Source organism: Sciurus vulgaris (assembly GCF_902686455.1).
Source record: "Sciurus vulgaris genome assembly, chromosome: 1".
NCBI lineage: Eukaryota > Metazoa > Chordata > Mammalia > Rodentia > Sciuridae > Sciurus > Sciurus vulgaris.
The window spans coordinates 113,651,239-113,675,066 of NC_136461.1; positions in this window are offsets into that span (position 1 = coordinate 113,651,239).

Sequence of the window (23,828 nt, forward strand, 5' to 3'; positions counted from 1 at the left end):
CAGATTGGATTAAAAAGAAAGACCCAACAATATGTTGCCTGCAAGAGACTCACCTCATAGAAAAAGATACTCATAGACTAAAGGTGAAAGGATGGGGAAAAACATACCATGCACATGGACTCAGCAAAAAAGCTGGAGTATCCATCCTCATTTCCGATAATGTGGACTTCAAGCCAAAGTTAGTCAGAAGGGATAAAGAAGGTTATTTCATACTGCTTAAGGGAAGCATAAATCAGCAAGATATAACAATCATAAACATCTATGTCCCGAACAGTGGCTCATCCATGTATGTCAAACAAATCCTTCTCAATTTCAGAAACCAAATAGACCATAACACAATAATACTAGGTGATTTTAACACGCCTCTCTCACCACTGGACAGATCTTCCAGACAAAAATTGAACAAAGAAACCATGGACCTCAATAACACAATCAATAATTTAGACTTAACGGACATTTATAGAATATACCATCCAACCAAGAGCGAATACACTTTCTTCTCAGCAGCACATGGATCCTTCTCTAAAATAGACCATATATTATGCCACAAAGCTAATGTTAGCAAATACAAGAAGATAGAGACACTAGCATGTATTCTATCAGATCATAATGGATTGAAGTTAGAAATAAATGAAAGAGTAAAACACAGAAACTATTCCAAATGCTATTATATGATGAATGGATAGCAGAAGATATTAGGAAGGAAATTAAAAAATTCTTAGAGGTAAATGAGAACAAAGAAACATCATATCAAAATCTCTGGGACACTATGAAAGCAGTACTTAGAGGGAAATTTATTTCATGGAGCACATTTAATAAAAAAGTAAAACTCAACAAATAAACGACCTAACACTACAGCTCAAAGCCCCAGAAAAAGAAGAACAGAACAGCACCAAAAGTAGTAGAAGACAGGAAATAGCTAAACTCAGAGCTGAAATCAGTGAAATTGAAACAAAAGAAACAATACAAAAAATTGACAAAATAAATAGTTGGTTCTTCGAAAAAATAAACAAAATTGATAAACCTTTAGCCACACTAACAAAGAGAAGACGAGAGAAAACCCAAATCACTACAATTCGGAATGAACAAGGAAATATCACAACAGACAGGATTGAAATACAAAACATAATTAGAAGCTATTTTGAAAATCTATACTCCAACAAAATAGAAAATTTCGAAGACATCAACAGGTTTCTAGAGACATATGAATTGCCTAAACTGAACGAGGAGGACATAAACAATTTAAATAGACCAATTTCAAGTACTGAAATAGAAGAAGTCATCAAAAGTCTACCAACAAAGAAAAGTCCGGGACCAGATGGGTTCTCAGCTGAGTTCTACAAAACCTTTAAAGAAGAGCTCATTCCAATACTTCTCAAAGTATTCCATAAAATAGAAGAGGAGGGAACCCTCCCAAACTCATTCTATGAAGCCAATATCACCCTGATACCTAAACCAGACAGAGACTCATCAAGGAAAGAAAATTTCAGACCAATATCCTTAATGAACATCGACGCAAAAATTCTCAACAAAATTTTAGCAAATCGCATACAAAAACATATTAAAAAGATAGTGCACCATGATCAAGTGGGTTTCATCCCAGGGATGCAAGGTTGGTTCAACATCAGGAAATCAATAAATGTAATTCACCATATTAATAGACTTAAAGTCAAGAATCACATGATTATTTCAATAGATGCAGAAAAAGCATTTGATAAAATACAGCACCCCTTCATGCTCAAAACACTAGAAAAAATAGGGATAGTGGGAACATTCCTTAACATTGTAAAGGCCATTCATGCTGAGCCCATGGCTAATATCATTCTAAATGGTAAAAAACTGAAAGCATTCCCCCTAAAAACTGGAACAAGGCAGGGATGCCCTCTTTCACCACTTCTATTCAACATCGTTCTTGAGACTCTGGGCAGAGCAATTGGACAAACCAAAGAAATTAAAGGGATACGAATTGGAAAAGAAGAACTCAAACTATCCCTGTTCGCTGATAACATGATTATATATTTAGAGGAACCTGGAAATTCCACCAGAAAACTCTTAGAACTCATAAGTGAATTCAGTAAAGTAGCAGGTTACAAGATCAATGCCCATAAATCCAACGCATTTTTATACATAAGTGATGAATCTTCAGAAAGAGAAATTAGGAAAACTACCCCATTCACAATAGCCTCGAAAAAAACAAAATACTTGGGAATTAATCTCACAAAAGAGGTGAAAGACCTCTACAATGAGAACTATACAACACTAAAGAAAGAAATTAAAGAACACCTTAGAAGATGGAAAGATCTTCCATGTTCCTGGATAGGAAGAATTAATATTGTCAAAATGGCCATACTACCTAAAGTGCTATACAAATTCAATGCAATTCCAATTAAAATCCCAATGACGTACCTTACAGAAATAGAGCAAGCAATTATGAAATTCATCTGGAAGAATAAGAAACCCAGAATAGCTAAAGCAATCCTTAGCAGGAAGAGTGAAAAGGGGGTATTGCAATACCAGATCTTCAACTCTACTACAAAGCAATAGTAACAAAAACGGCATGGTATTGGTACCAAAATAGAAAGGTAGATCAATGGTACAGAATAGAGGACACGGACACAAACCCAAATAAATACAATTTTCTCATACTAGACAAAGGGGCCAAAAATATGCAATGGAGAAAAGATAGCCTCTTCAACAAATGGTGCTGGGAGAATTGAAAATCCATATGCAACAGAATGAAACTAAACCCATATCTCTCACCATGAACGAAACTAAACTGAAAATGTATTAAGGACCTCCGAATCAGACCAGAGACCCTGCAGATTATAGAAGAAAAAGTAGGTCCAAATCTTCACCTTGTTGGTCTAGGATCAGACTTCAACACAGGACTCCCATAGCGCAAGAAATAAAAGCTAGAATCAACCACTGGTATAGATTCAAACGAAAGCTTCCTCTCAGCAAAGAAAACTATCAGCAATGCGAAGAAAGAGCCTACAGAGTGGGAGAATATCTTTGCCAATCATACTTTAGATAGAGTACTAATCTCCAGAATCTATAAAGAACTCAAAAAACTTTACTCCAAGAATTCAAATAATCCAGTCGACAAATGGGCTAAGGAAATGAATAGACACTTCACAGAAGAAGATCTACAAGCAATCAACAAACACATGGAAAAATGTTCAACATCTCTAGTAATAAGAGAAATGCAAATCAAAACTACCCTAAGATTCCATCTCACCCCAATTAGAATGGCGATTATCAAGAATACGAGCAACAACAGGTGTTGGCGAGGATGTGGGGAAAAAGGTACACTCATACATTGCTGGTGAGGCTGCAAAGTAGTGCAGCCACTCTGGAAAGCAGTGTGGAGATTCCTTAGAAAACTTGGAATGGACCCTCCATTTGACCCAGCTATCCCACTCCTTGGCCTATACCCAAAGGACTTAAAATCAGTATACTACAGAGATACAGCCACATCAATGTTCATAGCTGCTCAATTCACAATAGCCAGACTGTGGAACCAACCTAGATGCCCTTCAATTGATGAGTGGATAAAGAAACTGTGGTATATATATACAATGGAATATTACTCAGCCATAAAGAATGATAAAATGATGGCATTTGCAGGCAAATGGATGAAATTGGAGAATATCATGTTAAGTGAGATAAGCCAATCTCAAAAAGACAAGGGACGAATGATATCGCTAATAAGTGGAGGATGACACATAATGGGGGGGAGGGAAGGGTTAGTGTTAGGGTTAGAGTTAGGGTTAGGAAGGGGGGCAAGTATGGAGGAAGGAAGTACTGTATAGAGGGTAAAGAGTGGTGGGAGGGGTGGGGGGAAGGGAAAAAATAACAGAATGAATCAAACAACATTACTCCATGTAAATTTATGATTACACAAATGGTATGCCTTTACGCCATGTACAAATAGAGAAACAACATGTATCCCATTTGTTTACAATAAAAAAAAGAATATAAATTCATTCAACTGTCACGTATAACTAATTAGAACAAATAAAATGAAAAATTAAAATTATAAAACAAGAAAACTGCCTTCTTTTTGCTCGCTTGATTAATTTACACTTGGATCCAGCATTGCCTCTATTTTTACTCCTTTTCTGTTTTTCTACGTTCTCATTTCCCCTACATCTTACATATTCACCTTTGATTGCATTAGCATGGTCATCACAGGTTGCTCTCCATGTGTATTTTTATTTTATATGGTCTTTTATTATCAGAAGCCCTCAGGATGAGGGCACTATGTCTTACAAGACATAAGAAGCCAGCATATACAGTGTGTAAGTACAAACTGACCTTAAATTTCCCTTTATCCTAAGGGCATCCTTTTCTAGAAAATTTGGAGGAAGAAGAGTTTTATCTTTTCTGTTTCCCAGTTTAACCACTCAGAGTTTCTCTTCAGTGTCATGTGCTCTTCCCTGACAGCCTCAAACATGCTGGAAATAATCCATTCATATCATCTATTCCTTGACATAGACATATTTTATCTGTAGGATGCTGGCATATAAGTAGTAGTAAAAAGGGAAATTTCTAACTGTATATACCTATCATTCTTCTCTTTCCAGCTGAATAACCTCCAAGAAATTCAACTTTTCACAAGGATTCCACATGGCACCCCAGTTTCTAATCTTTTTTCTTGTGGACCATTTTTTTTTTGTCTCATTTTTACATTTACTTTTATCTTAAAAGGGAAATGTGTAATTCTCTTTGTTATTTTAAAGTATCTTTGGTATAATTTTTAAGGAACAATTTTCCCCAATTTGATTAAAACTAATTATTGAGTATTTTACCAATCTGGAGTATATTAACTTTTAAAAATTATATTTAAACTAAAATGAGTATGATCAAGTATATATTTGTACTTCCACACATATGTTCACACATACAATAATAGCCAGTTAACTTTGATTCAGGGGACTGGTAGAATTTTAGACACTTGTAAATGTACAGATTTAGGAACGTAGAATGTGTAGTATGAGTGCAGACCCCCTGGAAGAATGGGAAGGGGTTTGACTTGAGAATTAGAAACCTATACTGTGGTCACAACAGAATGTCCAATTAGCTGCATAATATGGGCAAGTTAACCTCTATGAGTCTCATTTACTTTACCTACAACAGAAATTGCATGAGATTAAATATGAACTTAAATTTCTAATGATTTTTAAACAACAGATTAAATGAATAGTGATGAACATATCTGTATGAATTGTTTACTGTTCAGGGTTAATCACCATATATACAATAATTTTTCATGTATCATCAATAGTGTAACAGTAATTTTTAATTTCACTAGTAAACTAATATAACTAGTGTTCCTTTGATCACATATCATGACAAAGTTCATAAAGACTAGTTCTTGAAATAATTAAAAACTACATACATAGGTTCTAATACTTATCAGAAGAATGAACCTTTTTGTTGTTTTCATATAATTTCTGCTTCCAATATTGCTCATGATTGGATTTTAATTTTTAAATTAACATATTAATTATATCTATATATGGGATTTAGTGTGATATTTTTCATACATGCATCCAGTGCACATTGATCATATCCAACCACCCTTATTCCACCCCTGTCCCAGCATCCACCCGAGGCCCTAGTAATCACTATTCTACTTTTAGGTCAACTTCTTTTAGTTACCTGCAAGTATATCTATTGTTTAAATACTGGCAAGTATCTGTTACGTATGCTGATTTCATTTCCTTTGGATATATACCAAGGAGTGGGATAGCTAGATCATATGGTAGTTCTATTTTTAGTTTTTTGAGGAACCTCCATACTGATTTCCACAGTGTTTATGCTAATTTACATTTCCACCAACAGTGTCTGGGATTCCTTTTTCTCCACATCTGCACCAGCATTGGTGTTTTTTTTATTTTAAATTGACTAGCTATTTTAATAAGGGTAAGATGGTACCTCACTGTATTTTTGATTTGCATTTCTCTGATGGTGAATCATATTGAGTAGCTTTTCATATACTTATTGACCATTTGTATTTCTTCTTTTAGAAGTGTTTATTTAGATCAGTTTCCTATTTTTAATTGACTCACTTCTTTTTTCATTTTCAAGTTTTTTTAGTTCCTTAGATATTCTGAATATTCACCCTCTGTCAGATGAATAGCTAGCAACTAAGTTCTCCTATTTAGGTTGTCTCTTCATTTCGAGGATTGTTTCCTTTGCTCTACAGATTTTTAGTTTGATGTAATCCCATTTGTCAATATTTGTTTTTCTTTCCTATGCTCTTGGGGTCCTGTTCAGAAAATCGTTGCTTATTCTAAGGTCTTGAAGTGTTTTCCTTATATTTTCTTATAGTAGTTTTAGAGTTTCGTGTCTTACATTTACGTCTTAGATTCATTTCCAGTTGATTTTTGGTCAGAGTTGTGGGGAGGGTCAAGTATCATGTATATATCTGGTTCTTCCTTCAGTATTTGTTGAAGATAATATCCTTTCTCCAGTGTATATTTTTGACATCTTTGTTGAGAGTCAGCTGGCTATAGATGTGTGGATTTTTTTCTGGGATCTCTATTCTGTTCTGTTGGTCTGTGTGTTTCTTTTGATGTCAACATCATGCTGTTTTGGTTACTATGGCTCTGTAGTGTGTCTTCAAATCAGGTATCACAATGCCTCCAGCTTTATTCTTTTTGCTCCAAATTGCTTTGAATACTCTGGGTCTTTGGTATTTCTATATGAATTTTAGGATTTTTTTCTAGTTCTGTGAAGAATGTCATTAGTATTTTGATGGGGATTGCATTGGATATGTAGATGGCTTTGGGTAGTATGGACATTTTAACAATACTAATTCTTCTAATTCATGAACATGGGAGGTCTTTCAATCTTTTAGTGTATTCAGTTTCTTTCATTGGTGTTTTATGATTTTTACTGAAATCTTTTACTTCCTTAGTTAAGTTTATTTCTAGATGTTTTATTTTTATTGTGGCCATTGAGAATGGCATTGCTCTCATTTCTTTATCAGGAAATTTGTTATTGGTATATAGAAAAGCTACTGATTTTTATATCCTTCAACCTGCAACTTTACTGATTTCTTTAGTCTTCTGATGGAGTCTTTGTGTTTTTCTGTGTATAGAATCATATCAGATAGAAACAGGGATAATTTGACTTCCTCCACTTATGTTTGTATCCCTTTCATTTCTTTCTCTATCCTGATTGGATAAAATTTGTGGTACTTAAATAAGAGTGGTGAAGTTGGTATCTCATTTTATTTCTTACTTTAGATTGCTTTCAGCTTTTCTCTATTCAATATGATGGTGGCTGTGAGTTTGTCAAATATAGCATTTGTTATCTTGAAGTATGATCCTTCTATACCTAATATATTCAGAGCTTTTATCATGAAGCGATGTGGGTTATATTAAATGCTTTTTCTAAATCAATTGAGATGATCATATGATTTTTTCCTTCATTCTATTAATGTAATGTATTTCATTTATTGATTTGCATTTTTTTATTGTAAACAAATGGGGTACAACTTGTTTCTCTGGTTGTACATGAAGTAGAGCCGTACCATTTGTGTAATCATGCATTTACATAGGGTGTGATGCTTGATTCATTCTGTTATTTTTCCTTCCCCCCACCCCTCTTTTTCCTCTGTATAGTCCATCCTTCCTCCATCTTGTCTCCCTCCCACCTGCCATTATGTATCATCATCTGCTTATCAGCAAGATCATTCGTCCTTTGGTTTCTTGGGACTGGCTTATCTCACTTAGCATGATATTCTCCAATTTCATCCATTTGCCTGCAAATGCCATAATTTTATTCTTTATGGCTGAGTTATATTCCATTGTATATATATACCACAGTTGCTTTATCCATTCATCAGTTGAAGTGCATCTAGGTTGGTTTCACAATCTGACTATTGTGAATGAGCAGCTATGAATGTTGATGTGGCTGCATCTCTGTAGTATGCTGATTTTAAGTCCTTTGGTATAGGCCAAGCAGTGGGATAGCTGAGTCAAATGGTGGTTCCATTCCAAGTTTCCTTTTTTGTTTTTTTTAAGTTTATTTTTATTGTAAACAAATGGGATACATGTTGTTTCTGTTTGTACATGGAGTAACAGCATACCATTTGCGTAATCATACATTCACATAGGGTAATGAGGTTTAATTCATTCTGTTATTCCCCCCCCACCCCTCCCACCGCTCTTTTTCCTCTCTCTATACAGTCCCTCCTTTCTCTATTCTCTATTCTTGCCCCCTTCCCACCCCCCATTATGTGTTATCATCCACTTATCAGTGAGATCATTCGTCTTTTGGATTTTTGAGATTGGCTTATCTCACTTAGCATGGTATTCTCCAATTTCATCCATTTGCCTGCAAATGCCATAATTTTATTATTCTTTATAGCTGAGTAATATTCCATTGTATATATATACCACAGTTTCTTTATCCATTCATCAATTGAAGGACATCTAGGTTGGTTCCACAGTCTGGCTATTGTGAATTGAGCAGCTACGAACATTGATGTGGCTGTATTTCTGTAGTATACTGATTTTAAGTCCTTTGGGTATAGGCCAAGGAGTGGGATAGCTGGGTCAAATGGTATGTCCATTCCAAGTTTTCTAAGGAATCTCCACACTGCTTTCCAGAGTGGCTGCACTAATTTGCATCCCCACCAGCAATGTATGGGTGTACCTTTTTCCCCACATCCTCTCCAACACCTATTGTTGCTTGTATTCTTGATAATCGCCATTCTAATTGGGGTGAGATGGAATCTTAGTGTAGTTTTGATCTGCATTTCTCTTATTACTAAAGATGGTGAGCATTTTTTCATATGTTTGTTGATTGCTTCTAGATCTTCTTCTGTGAAGCATCTGTTCATATCCTTAGCCCATTTGTTGACTGGGTTATTTGTATTCTTCGTGTAGAGTTTTTTGAGTTCTTTATATATTCTGGAAATTAGCGCTCTATCTGAAGTATGAATGGCAAAGATATTCTGACACTCTGTAGGCTCTCTCTTCACACTGCTGATAGTTTCCTTTGCTGAGGGAAAGCTATTAGTTTGAATCTATCCCAGTTATTGATTCTTGCTTTTATTTCTTGTGCTATGGGAGTCCTGTTAAGGAAGTCTGATCCTAAGCCAACAAGTTGAAGATTTGAACCTACTTTTTCTTCTATAAGATGCAGGGTTCCTGGTCTGATTTCAAGGTCCTTGATCCATTGTGAGTTGATTTTTGTGCAGGGTGAGAGATAGGGGTTTAGTTTCATTCTGCTGCATATGGATTTCCAGTTTTCCCAGCACCATTTGTTGAACAGGCTATCTTCTCTCCATTGCATATTTTTGGCACCTTTGTGTAGTATGAGAATATTGTATTTATTTGGGTTTGTGTCCATGTCCTCTATTCTGTACCATTGATCTACCTGTTTATTTTGGTGCCAATACCATGCCATTTTTGTTACTATTGCTTGGTAGTATAGTTGAAGTTCTGGTATTGTGATACCCCCTGTTTCATTCTTCCTGCTAAGGATTTCTTTAGCTATTCTGGGTTTCTTATTCATCCAGATGAATTTCATGATTGCTTGCTCTATTTCTGTGAGGTCTGTCATTACGATTTTAATTGGAGTTGCATTGAATCTGTATAGCACTTTTGGTAGTATGGCCATTTTGACAATATTAATTCTGCCTATCCAAGAACATGGGAGATCTTTCCATCTTCTAAGGTCTTCCTCAATTTCTTTCTTCAATGTTTTGTAGTTTTCATTGTAGAGATCTTTTACCTCTTTGGTTAGATTGATTCCCAAGTTTTTTTTTTTTTTTTTTTTTTGAGGCTATTGCAAATGGAGTTGTTTTCCTCATTTCCCTTTTAGCTGTTTCCTCGCTTGTGTATAAAAATGCTTTAGATTTATGCGTGTTGATTTTATAGCCTGCTATTTTGCTGAATTCATTGATGAGGTCTAGAAGTTTTCTGGAGGAGGTTTTTGGATCCTCTAAATGTAGAATCATGTCATCTGCAAATAGTGACAGCTTAATTTCCTCTTTTCCTATTCGTATCCCTTCAATTTCTTTAGTCTGCCTAATTGCTCTGGCTAGAGTTTTGAGGACAATGTTGAATAGAAGTGGTGAAAGAGGACTTCCCTGTCTTGTTCCCATTTTTAAAGGAAATAGTTTCAGTTTTTCTCCATTAAGAATGATGTTGGCCATGGGCTTATCATAAATAGCCTTTACAATGTTCAGGTATGTTCTTACTATCTCTATTTTTTCTAGTGTTTTGAGCATGAAGGGGTGTTGTATTTTGTCAAACGCTTTTTCTGCGTCAATTGAAATAACCATATGATTCTTATCCTTAAGTCTATTGACAAGATGGATTACGTTTATTGATTTATGGAGTTAAACCATCCTTGCATTCCAGGGATGAATCCCACTTGATCGTGGTGCACAATTTTCTTAATATGTTTTTGGATATGGTTTGCCAATATTTTGTTAAGTATCTTTGCATCTGTATTCATCAAGGATATTGGTCTAAAATTTTCTTTCCTTACTGTGTCCTTGCCTGGTTTGGGTATGAGGGTGATATTAGCTTCACAGAATGAGTTTGGTAGGGTACCCTCCTTTTCTATTTCCTGAAATACTTTGAGAAGTATTGGAATGAGTTCTTTTTTGAAGGTCTTGTAGAACTCAGCTGAGAATCTGTCTGGTCCTGGGCTTTTCTTGGATGGTAGATTTTTAATGGCTTCTTCTATTTCATTGCTTGATATTGATCTGTTTAAATTGTGTATGTCCTCCTGGTTCAGTTTGGGAGGAGCATATGTCTCTAGAAAAATTTGTCAATGTCTTCAGGAGTTTCTATTTTGTTGGAATACAGATTTTCAAAGTAGCTTCTCATTATGTTCTGTATCTCAGTGGTGTTTGTTATGATATTTCCTGTTTCATCACGAATTTTAGTAATTTGAGTTTTCTCTCTCCTTCTCTTTGTTAGTGTGGCTAAGGGTTTGTCTATTCTGTTTACTTTCTCAAAGAATCAACTTTTTGTTTTGTCAATTTTTTGAATTGTTTCTTTTGTTTCAATTTCATTGATTTCAGCTCTGATTTTAATTATTTCCTGTCTTCTACTACTTTTGCTGTTATTCTGTTCTTTTTCTAGGGCTTTGAGCTGTAATATTAGGTCATTTAGTTGTTGACTTTTCATTCTTTTCTGGAATGTGCTCCATGCAATGAATTTTCCTCTTAGTACTGCTTTCATAGTGTCCCAGAGATTTTGATATGTTGTATTGTCATTCTCATTGACCTAAACAAGAAATTTTTTATCTCCTCCCTGATGTTTTTTGTTATCCATGTTTCATTCAATAGCATATTATTTAGTCTCCAGGTGTTGGAGTAATTTCTGTGTTTTATTTTGTCATTGATTTCTATTCTCAGTCCATTATGATCTGATAGAACACAAGGCAGTATCTCAATTTTTTTTGCATTTCCTAAGGGCTGCTTTGTGGCATAACATATGGTCTATTTTCGAGAAGGTTCCATGTGCTGCTGAGAAGAAAGTGAATCTGCTTGTTGATGGATGGAATATTCTATATATGTCTATTAAGTCTAGGTTATTGATTGTGTTATTGAGTTCTATGGTTTCTTTGGTTGGTTTTTGTTTGGAAGATCTATCTAGTGGTGACAGCGGTGCATTAAAATCACCCAGAATTATTGTATTATGCTCTATGTGATTACTGAAATTGAGAAGGATTTGTTTGATGTACAGGGATGCACCATTGTTTGGGGCATAAATATTTACTATCGTTATGTCTTCCTGATTTATGGTTCCCTTAAGCAGTATGAAATGTCCTTCTTTATCCCTTCTGACTAACTTTGGCTTGAAGTCCACTTTATCTGATATAAGGATGGAAATGCCCACTTTTTTACTGGGTCCATGTGCGTGGTAGGTTTTTTCCCATCCTTTCACCTTTAGTCTGTGGATGTCTTTTTCTATGAGATGAGTCTCTTTTAGGCAGCATATTGTTGGGTCTTTCTTTTTAATCCATTCTGTCAGTCTATGTCTGTTGATTGATGAGTTTAGGCTATTAACATTCAGGGTTATTATTGAGATATGATTCGTATTCCCAGTCATTTGGGCTTATTTTTGGTTTTTAAGTTGGCTTGGTTTTTCCTTTCAGTGGTTTTTCTCTAAGGTATTTCCTCCCTTTGCTGACCTCCATCGTTGTTTTCCATTTCCTCCTCATGGAATATTTTGTTGAAAACATTCTGTAGCTCAGGCTTTCTATTTGTAAATTCCTTTAACTTTTGTTTATCATGGAAGGATTTTATTTCATCTTCAAATCTGAAGGTTAGTTTTGCTGGGTATAGGATTCTTGGTTGGCAACCATGTTCTTTCAGAGCTTGAAATACATTGTTCCAGGCCCTTGTAGCTTTTAGAGTCTGGGTTGAGAAGTCTGCTGCTATCCATATTGGTCTCCCCCTATATGTAATCTGATGCTTTTCTCTCACGGCCTTCAAAATCCTATCTTTATTTTGAATGTTAGACATTTTCATTATAATGTGCCTTGGTGTGGTTCTGTTGTGATTTTGTGCATGTGGTGTTCTGTAAGCCTCTTGTATTTGATTTTCCATTTCATTCTTCAGTTTTGGCAAATTTTCTGATATTATTTCATTGAATAAGTTGTTCATTCCTTTGGTTTGTATCTCTGTGCCTTCCTCAATCCCAATAATTCTTAAATTTTGTCTTTTCATGATGTCCCATAGTTCTTGGAGTTTCCATTGATGGTTTCTTACCATCTTCTCTGTTTGGGCAACTTTATTTTCAAGATTAAATATTTTGTCTTCATTGTCTGAGGTTCTGTCTTCCAAGTGGTCTAGTGTTTTGGTGATGCTTTCCATTGAGTTTTTTATTTGGTTTATTGTTTCCTTCATTTCAAGGATTTCTTTTTTTTTTTTTTTTTTTTTTTTTTTTTTTTTTTAGAATCTTGATCTCTTTGTTGAAATGATCTTTTGCTTCTTGCATTTGCTCTTTCAGCTTATTGGTATTATCATTTATTGCCTGCATTGCTCTCTTATCTCATCTTTTGCTTCGCAAATCATCTTAATCATGTATAATCTGAAGTCCTTTTCTGACATTTCTTCTAACACACTGTGATTGGATTCTATTAATATAGAATCCAGAGTTGTTTGGATCATTTTCTTCCCTTGTTTTTTCATGTTGTTCATGTATCTTCCCCTCTAGCAGTGCAGATCTAGGGTTTTGCAGATTTCCCTCTATAGGCTTACAGTGGCCCTATGGGTTTCCAAAACCCTTTCTTTAATGGGAGATCAATATTTGCAGTGCCCAATTCAGACACTATGCAATCCTAGACCAAATAGCCCCTATGAGGACAATAAGAAAATTGTCATAATAAACAGAATGAGTTCAAATATTATCTTCAGTAAAACAAACAGATTTGCAATAAGGTCTGCAGTTTCAAATGGAGGAGAAAGAGGATGCAGAGGGATGTAGAATGTGGCTGTTAATGGATAAGAAAAGAATATACAGAAGTTCTAGATAATAGAAAGAGTGAGAGTGTATTCAAAAGAAATTTGATGTTAGCATGTAATAAAGGGAGAAAGAGACTCTGAGAGAACAGGTAAACAAAAGGAGAAGAGAGCAAGAAAAGTAAAGAAAATAAAAACAAATTTTTTTCAATAAGGAGAAAGAAGAAAATCTACGGTATAACAATCATATAGTAATGAAACTTCCCAGTCTTCAGTAGCCTGATGCATGAGAGGTACCTGACAGTGAGCTTCAAGCCTCCAGCAGGCGTCTCAGGATGGGATTTGCCCCACCTAAAGATTGGAGCTACAGCTTCCAGGATTATCCAAGATGGCCGCTCTGGCTTCAAAACGTGTTGGCAAATGGGGAGCTGCAGCTCAGCGTGTGGCTGTGATCAGCAGGAGGTCCTGGCGGTGGGATTCGGTTGGTCAGGCAGGGGTCCTGGAGTTCGGGTGTGTTTGGTGTGGTTGTGGGATCCTGGAGGCCAGGTGCAATCAGTCGGTCTGGGGTCCCGGTGATAGGACGCAGGCAGTTGATCTGGGGGTCCTGGCGGCAGGGAGCAGTCAGTGGATGTGTGGTCCCCAGAGGCAGGGAGTGATCAGTTGGGCTGAGGGATCCTGGAGGTGGGGCTCAGTCAGTCCAGCCAGGGGTCCTAGGGGCTTGGCTGTTGTCTCAAAATGGTGGCAGCCACGTGTAATCACACTTGCAAGTACTGTAACTGAACTTCCAGGCAACAGCGGGCAGCTGGTGCTCCACTGGTGGTCAGCGATCAGTTTGCTGACTGTTGTCGGACGATTGGGAGGTGAACCTCGTGCGTTGGGTGATGGATAGGAGTAAGGCAGGCGATGGAGAGGTGAGAGGCAGGCAAAAATCCCATTCCAAGTTTTCTAAGGAATCTCTACACTGCTTTCCAGAGTGGCTGCACTAATTTGCATCCCTCCAGCAATGTATGAGTGAACCTTTTTCCCCACATCCTCGCCAATACCTATTGTTGCTTGTATTCCTGATAATCACCATTCTAATTGGGATGAGATGGAATCTTAGGGTAGGTTTGATTCTCATTTCTCTTATTACTAGAGATATTGGCCATTTTTTCATATATCTGTTGATTTCTTGTAGATCTTCTTCTGTGAAGTATCTGTTCATTTCCTTAGCCCACTTTTTGATTGGGTTATTTGTATTCTTGGTATAAAGTTTTTTGAGTTCTTTATGGATTCTGGAGATTAGTGCTCTATCTGAAGTATGAATGGCAAAGATTTTTCTCCCACTCTGTAGGCTCTCTCTTCACACTGCTGATAGTTTCCTTTGCTGAGGGAAAGCTTTTTAGTTTAAATCTATTCCAGTTATTGATTCTTGCTTTTATTTCTTCTGCTTTGGGAGTCTTGTTAAGGAAGTCTGATCCTAAGCCGACATGATGAAGATTTGGACATACTTTTTCGTCTATAAGATGCAGGGTGTCTGGTCTGATTTCAAGGTCATTGATCCATTTTGAGTTGACTTTTGTTCAGGATGACAGATAGGGGTTTAGTTTCATTCTGCTGCATATGGATTTCCAGTTTTCCCAGCACCATTTGTTGAACAGGCTATCTTTTCTCCATTGCATGTTTTTGGCACCTTTATCTAGTATGAAGAAACTGTATTTACTTGGGTTTGTATCCATGTCCTCTATTCTGTACCATTGATCTACCTGTCTATTTTGGTGCCAATACCATGCCATTTTTGTTACTATTGCTTGGTAGTATAGTTGAAGTTCTGGTATTGCAATACCCACTGCTTCACTCTTCCTGCTAAGGATTTCTTTTGCTATTCTGGGTCTCTTATTCTTCCAGATGAATTTCATGATTGCTTGTTCTATTTCTGTGAGGTCTGTCATTACGATTTTAATTGGAATTGCATTGAATCTGTATAGCACTTTTGGTAGTATGGCCATTTTGACAATATTAATTCTGCCTATCCAAGAACATGGGAGATCTTTCCATCTTCTAAGGTTTTCTTCAATTTCTTTCTTTAGTGTTCTTTAGTTCTCATTGTAGAGGTCTTTTACCTCTTTTGTTAGATTGATTCCTAAGTATTGTATTTTATTTTTTTTTTGAGGCTATTGTGAACGGGGTAGTTTTCCTAAATTCTCTTTCTGAGGATTCATCACTTAAGAATAAAAATGCATTAGATTAACGAGCATTGATCTTATATCCTGCTACTTTTCTGAATTCATTTATGAGTTCTAGAAGTTTTCTGGTGGAATTTCCCGGTTCCTCTAAATATAGAGTCATGTCATCAGCTGATAGGGATAGTTTGAGTTCTTCTTTTCCTATTCATTTCCCTTTAATTTCTTTGGTCTGTCTAATTGCTCTGGCTAGAGTTTCAAGGACAGTGTTGAATAGAAGTGGTGAAAGAGGGCATCCCTGCCTTGTTCCAGTTTTTAGGGGGAATTCTTTCAGTTTTTCACCATTTAGAATGATATTGGCTATGGGTTTAGTATAGATAGCCTTTACAATGTTAATGAATATTCCTACTATCCCTGTTTTTTCTAGTGTTTTGAGCATGAAGGAGTGCTGTATTTTATCAAATGCGTTTTCTGCATCTATCGCAATAATCATGTGATTCTGTTGATATGGTGAATTGCATTTATTGATTTCTGGATGTTGAACCAACCTTGCATCCCTGGGATAAAATCCACTTGATCGTGGTGCACTGTCTTTTTAATATGGTTTTGTATGCAATTTGCTGAAATTTTGTTGAGAATTTTTGCATCAATGTTCATTAGGAATATTGATCTGACATTTTCTTTCCTCCATGTGTCTTCTCTGTCTGGTTTAGGTATCAGGGTGATATTGGTTTCATAGAATGAGTTTGGAAGGGTTCCCTCCTCTTCTATTTCATGAAATACTTTGAGAAGTATTGGAATGAGCTCTTCTTTAAAGGTTTTGTAGAACTTGGCTGAGAATCCATCTTGTCCCGGACTTTTCTTTGTTGGTAGGCTTTTGATGACTTCTTCTATTTCATTCCTTGAAATTGATCTATTTAAATTGTGTATGCCCTCCTGATTCAGTTTGCATGAATCATATGTCTCTAGAAACCTGTTGATGTCTTCGAGATTTTCTATTTTGTTGGAGTATAGATTTTCAAAATAGCTTCTAATTATGTTTTGTATCAATTGTGTCTGTTGTGATATTTCCTTATTCATCCCGAATTTTAGTAATTTGAGTTTTCTTTCCTTCTCTTTGTTAGTGCTAAGGATTTATCAGTTTTGTTTATTTTTTCAAAGAACCAACTTTTTATTTTGTTAATTTTTTCAATTGTTTCTTTTGTTTCAATTTCATTGGTTCCAGCTCTGATTTTAAATATTTCCTGTCTTCTACTACTTTTGGTGTTGATCTGTTCTTCTTTTTCTAGGGCTTTGAACTGTAGTGTTAGGTCGTTTATTTGTTGATTTTTTTTTTCTTTTATTGAATGTGCTCCATGAAATAAATTTTCCTCTAAGTACTGCTTTCATAGTGTTCCAGAGATTTTGATATGATGTATCTTTGTTCTCATTTACCTCTAAGAATTTTTTTTATTTCCCCCCTGATGTCTTCTGTTATCCATTCATCATTCAGTAGCATATTATTTAATCTCCAGGTATTGGAGTAGTTTCTGTTTTTTATTCTGTCATTTATTTCTAATTTCAATCCATTATGATCTGATAGAATATAAGGTAGTATCTCTATCTTCTTGTATTTGCTAACATTAGCTTAGTGGCATAAAATATGGTCTATTTTAGAGAAGGATCCATGTGCTGCTGAGAAGAAAGTGTATTTGCTCTTTGTTGGATCATATATTCTATATATGTCCATTAAGTCTAAATTATTGATTGTGTTATTGAGATCTATGGTTTCTTTGTTCAATTTTTGTTTGGAAGATCTGACCAGTGGTGAGAGAGATGTGTTAAAGTCACCTAGTATTATTGTATTGTGGTTTATTTGGTTCCTGGAATTGAGAAGGATTTGTTTGATGTACATGGATGAGCCACTGTTTGGGGCATTGATATTTATGATTGTTATGGTCTTGATGATATATGCTTCCCTTAAGCATTTTGAAATGTCCTTCTTTATCCCTTCTGACTAACTTTGGCTTGAATTCCACATTATCTGATATGAGGATGGATACTCCAACTTTTTTGCTGAGTCCATGTGCATGGTATTTTTTTTCCCCATCCTTTCACCTTTAGTTGTGGGTATGTCTTTCTATGAGATGAGTCTCTTGAAGGCAGCATATTGTTGGGTCTTTCTTTTTAATCCAATCTTCCAGTCTATGTCTTTTGATTGATGAGTTCAGGCCATTAGCTTTCAGGGTTATTATTGAGATATGAGTTGCGTATTTTGATCCATCCATGCATGACTGGAATGAAACCAGTTTGATCATGGTGTGTGATATGTTTGATGTGCTATTGAGTTTGATATGCTAGTATTTTATTGAGAATTTTTGCATTTGTGTTCATCAGCAATATTGATCATTAGTTTTTGTTGTTGTTATGTCTTTGCATTTGATAGGAATGTAATACTGGTTTCATAGAATGTGTTTGGAAGGATTATCTCCCTTTTATTGGAGTAGTTTGAGAATAATTGACCTTAGTTATTCTTTAAAAGTTTGATAAAATTTAGCAGTAAAGTCATCTAGTCCTGGGGTTTTGTTGTTGTTGTTTGCTTTGAAAGTGCTGGGATTGAACCTGGACCTTATACAGGCTAGGCAAATACTCTACCACTATATCTCCAGCCCCTTGGTTCTGGGTTTTTGTTTTTTGGAACATTGATTATTATTGGTTCAATTTCATTACCTATTATTGATCTACTCAGGTTTTGAGTATCTTCATGGTTCAATTTTGGAAGGTCATATATACCCATAAATTTCTTATTTCTTCTAGAATTTCCAATGTGGTAGCATGTAGTTTTTAAAAATTAATCCATAATGATCCTCTTTATTTCTGTGCTATCAGTTGTAATGTCTCCTTTTTCATCTCTAATTTTATTTATTTGGGCGTTCTCTCTCCTTAATTTATCTAGCTAAAGGTTTGGAAATTTTGTTTCTTTTTTCACAAAATCAACTCTTTGTTTTGTTGATCTCTCTCTTTAAGTATCTACTTCATATTTTCTGCTCCAATGATTATGGTTTGTCTTCTGATAATTTGGGATTTGTTTTGTTCTTGCTTGTTTATTCTTCATATACATCATTAAGTTACTTATTTGAAATCTTTCTATTTTTTTTTTAATGTAGGCACTCACTGATATAAATTTTTCCTCTTTGTACTGATTTTGCTGTATCCCACATGTTTTGGTATGTTGTGTTTCCATTTTCATTTGTTTCAAAAACTTTTAAATTTCCCTGTGATTTCCTCAATGACCCACTTTTGTTCAAAAGTGCATTATTCAGCAGGTGTGGTGTCCCATGTCTATTATCTCATGTACTTGGGAGGCTGAGGCAGGAGGATCATAAGTTAGAGGCCAGACTCAGCAACTTAGCAAGACACTCAGCAATTTAGTGAGAGCCTGTCTCAAAAGATAAAAAGGACTGGGATGAAGCTCAGTAGTAGAGTACCCCTGGGTTAAACCACCAGTACCCTCAGCAACCCCCAAAAAAGTGAGTTGTTCAGTCTCTATGTATTTGTATAATTTCTAAAATTTCTTTTGTTGTTGACTTCTAGTTTCATTCCATTGTGATCAGAAAGGATGCAAGATACCATTTCAGTTTTTAAAATCTATTAATACTTGTTTTACGGCCTAATCTATGGTCTATTTTAAATTTATATATGCTGATGAAAAGAATATGTATTCTGTAGCTATTGGATGGAATGTTCTGTAAATGTCTACTATAATGTAAATAATATGATCTATAATATAATTTAAACCTTATGTTTGTTTCTTTTTTATATTTTTAGTTATAGATGGACATAATACCTTTCTTTTGCTTATTTATTTATATGTGGTGCCAAGGATCAAACCCAGTGCCTCACACATGCTAGGCAAGTGCTCTCACTGAGCCAAACCCCAGTCCTAAGGTCTGTTACTTGAGATATATATATATATATATATAATTTTTTGGGGGGGGTCTGGATGATCTTTCCATTGATGAAAATCAAGTTTTAAAATTCCCCACAATTGGAGTGTCTCTCTCTCCCTTTAGATCTAATAGTGTTTGTTTTATAAAATTAAGTGCTCTGGCACTGGGCACATGTAGATTTACAATCATTATATCTTGTTAATTATTTTTTATTTGTTTTAATTTGTTATACATGACAGCAGAATGCATTTACACATTTTGATAGATCATACATAAATGGAGTGTAATCTCTCATTTTTCCGACTGATGAATTGAGCCCTTGATGATTATGTGGTGATCCTCTTTGTCCTTTGTCTCTTCTGACAGTTTTGTCTTGAAGTTTATTTTATCAAATGTAACTATAGCTAGTTCTGCTTTCAGCTTTCATTTTCTTTCTTTTTTTTTTGCAATATTGGAAATTGAACCCAAGGGGCACTCTACCATTGAGCTACACCCCCAGCCCTTTTTATTTTTTATTTTGAGATAGGGTCTCACTAAATTTGCTCTGGGTGGTCTCAAACTTGCAACTATCCTGCCTCAGTTTCCTGAGTTGCTGGGATTACAGACTTGTGCCTCCACACCAACCTCGTATCTTTTAATTAGAAGATTTAGTACATTTACATTCAAGGTTATTATTGAAAGGTGAGGACTTATTTCTGTTGTTTCATTGATTTTTTTTCTGTTTTGAATATTTTTTCTTTTCTTCTTTTCTCGTTCATCGTGGGGTTTGATGATTTACAGTATTGATAATGTTTTATATTTTCTGTTTCTCTTTTGTGTATCTACTCTTCTAGGGGATTTATACTTTCACATGCTGGGCATTATCTTTCTTTCACTTCTGGATATAGGACTCCCTTAAGCAGCTTTTGTAAGGTTTTTCTGGTGGTCATGAATTCCCTGTTTTTGCTTATGGGGAAGGTCTTTATTTCTTCTTCCTATCTGAAGGGTAGCCTTGCTGGATATAATAATCATGGTTGGCAATTTTCTTTTGAAACTTAGCATATATCATTCCATTCCATTCTGGCCTATGGGTTTCTGCTACGATATCTGCTGTTAGTCTAATGAGGTTGCCCTTAAATGTGACTTGGTGTTTTTTTGTTACAGGTTAAAAATCCTTTCTTTGTCTTACACTTTTGACAGTTTGACTATAATATGCCACAGTGAAGATCTTTTCTGGTCATCTATTTGTAGTTTTATAAGCCCTGTACATGGATGGCCATGTCTTTCCCAAGAATAAGGATGTTTACACTATTGAAATGAGTTTTCTATGTCCTTAACCTTTATTTCTTTACCTTCAGATATACCAGTGCTGTGGGTGTTTGTTTGTCTAAGGGTGTCCCCTAAACCTTGAATACCCTCTTTATTCTTTCAGTTTTTCTTTTTAGCCTGAATGGGATATTTCAAAAGGACTGTCTTTAAGCTCAAATATCCTTTCTTCCTCTTAATCTAGTCTATTGATGCTTTCAGTTAATGTTTTTATTTAATTTAATTGAACTCTTCAAGATTTCTGTTTGATTCTTTCTCAAAATCTCCATCTTCCTGCTATATTTCTCATTCACATTCTTCATTTTCTTCCTAATTTCATTTAACTATTTATCATTTTTTATCTCATTGAGCTTTTTAATAATCTTTCTTTTGAATTTTGTACCAAGCATTTCATCCATTTCAATTTCTTTGTCTTCTGTTGTTAGAGAATTAAGATCTTTTGAAAATGTCATATTACCTTGTTTTTGCATATTTCTTGTGTTCCTTTGTTGAGATTTGTTTATCTGGTAATGATGCCCATTTTTATGGGAGGGGGTAGCCTTCTTAGTAAGTAGCTTTTTCTCAGAGATGTTTTGCTCGTGTTGGTTTGTTATGCACTATTGGCTTTATTTTCATCTGTGCACCTTAGTGTAGCCTCCCCATAGTTCTTTTGGCTGTGGTTAGTGATTTGGGGCACTAGTTTCAGAGTTGGAGAGACCCACAATCTCTGTGGGCCACACAAGAACGGATAGTCAGGTGGATATGATGTAGAGAGCCAGATGTGAAGGATCATACTATGTGGCTACTCCTACAATGTAAGTGGTGGCCTCTGTTAAATGATGAGTTTTCTTGGGTACTGTTGATGATGTCTCTGTTATTTGTAAAGACCTCCACATCAGAAGCAATGAAGGGAATGAAACACTTGTCCTCTGACCAGATGATGGTGTAGGATCAGGGGTTTCATGGGGAGAGGTGGCAGCAGGAACCACAGTACAACAGTCAGACACGGTACGGGGATATCTGGTGGTGGGAACAGTTACAGGTATGTTGGCAGCAGACACTGTAAGTTTCTTTCCACTGTAGCTGTGGAAGTGACCACATAGAAGTGTAACTTTGGTCCCCTCCCCACCCAAACTGTGCATACGTGGGGATGGGGTGATGACCAGGTCTTTTCTCCCACTGACTTTCAGCTGGATGCCTGCCTTGGAGCCAGTGAGAACTGGACATGGCCAGAGCCAGGCAAAATTTCTCTCAGGCCTCTTTTGGGTATGCATGCCCAGGGATTGGGTGATTGCAAGAGCTTTTCTCCACCAGACTTTCAACTTTAGTGCCCATCAGGGAGTAGGCAAGAGCAGGATATGGCCAGAGCCTGGCAAAATTTCTCTTAGGACTTCCTTTGTCCATGTGTGCCTATAAGCAAGGTAATGGCTAGAGAAGTGGCATGCTCAAGGCCACCTCAGCATGCCATGTGAGCCAGGCAGCAATGTGTCCACAGTGTTATTTTTCTGCCCTGTTAGTAGCAAATCACTGTCCATGGTACAGAGGGAAGGAACTTCATGGGCATCTGCCTGCAGTCACATGAATCCTCATGGCCACACCCCTGGTCTGAGGGCAAGCTCCCTGAGCTAGTTCCTGAGGGCAGTGTTCTCCATTCTCCTTCATGTCACAGCAGCTTTGATTTACAGTGCAGTGAGTTTGAGTCATAGTCATTCTACCAGGCCAACTTTGGTTCACAAGGCAACTATCCCCTGAGCCAGTGCAGTGGTGTTTTTGTGGGGTCAAAAAGTAGCAAGGCTACTGTGCAGATATCATATTACTTAAGTAGACTGCAAGTCTGTGAGTATTGCAAAATTTTTAGTGGTTAGGATTTCCAGTATCTGCACTGATTGGTTTGCTGGGACTTTCTCTTTCACCCTTACCCTGCAAAGGGGTAAAGCCCTTCTCTGGCTATAGATCCAGTGTGGCAGAATCCAGAATATTTTGTTTGTCTTACTCTGCTGCTATCCCAGGTCTGTGAATGTTACTAGGTTCCAGTCTCCCTCTTGCTGATTTCCTGTGTTCTCCCATGGTCACTCACCTCAAACTGCAGCAGTACACTTGTTACTTTGGTTCTTCTTTGTGAAGGAGAAAGTGAATGAATTCTGGATGCCTCCACTTGATCATCTGGAAATGTTATGGCTAGTGATTTTATATACCTCCTGACAAATTGTACTTTAACTTGAATTAAAAAGGAAGGTAGGAGAAAAACAACTTAATATTGAGGCAAAGAGAGGTAGAATACTAAATTCTGACTTAGGAGATTATTAGTGGATAATTAGAGAATTATTAAAAATATTCCAAGTGGCTCTTTTTCTTTTAACCTGCAAATTAAGGGAATGATCTTTGAAGTTCTTATTAGCTCTGACATTCTGGAAATTATCTTTGGTTTTGTAATGGTAAACATTCTGCTTAAGTCAGTATTTTTTCTGCTTGTTATTTCTCTCATTATTCATAGTAAATTCATATATTTTCTTCTCTTAGGCAGGAATACATTTTTAATCTTTTTTCTTCTACAGGAAACTTCAGGCTCCTATTAGCCTCCAGTCATAAGGGTGTTTCAATAATATCTTTGACAGAGAAAATCTATAGTGCACAGTTCTTATTTCTAGAGCTCAGTTCATGTTAGGAAATAGCTACTTTTGGGATTATGTTTGATAATGTTTGCTGTGATGATCATGATTAACCAAAGCATAGGTCAACTCAGTGTAAAGCCTTCTTGTCAATGCTTTTCCTCAATGATTACATTGAGGAAAAGATCAGATATGGTTGACTTTTGCCTTCTTGGGACTTCTTAATTAATTTATTCATTTTTTGTTTTCTTTTGCAATACCGAAGAAGAAACTTAGGACCTTGTGCTTGTTAGGCGAATGTTCTACCACTGAGAAACACCCCCAGTTCTTTCTTTTCTTTCTTTTAATTCGTAGGAATCAAATCTAGGCCAAGTTCTCTCCCACTGAGCTGCACCTCCTA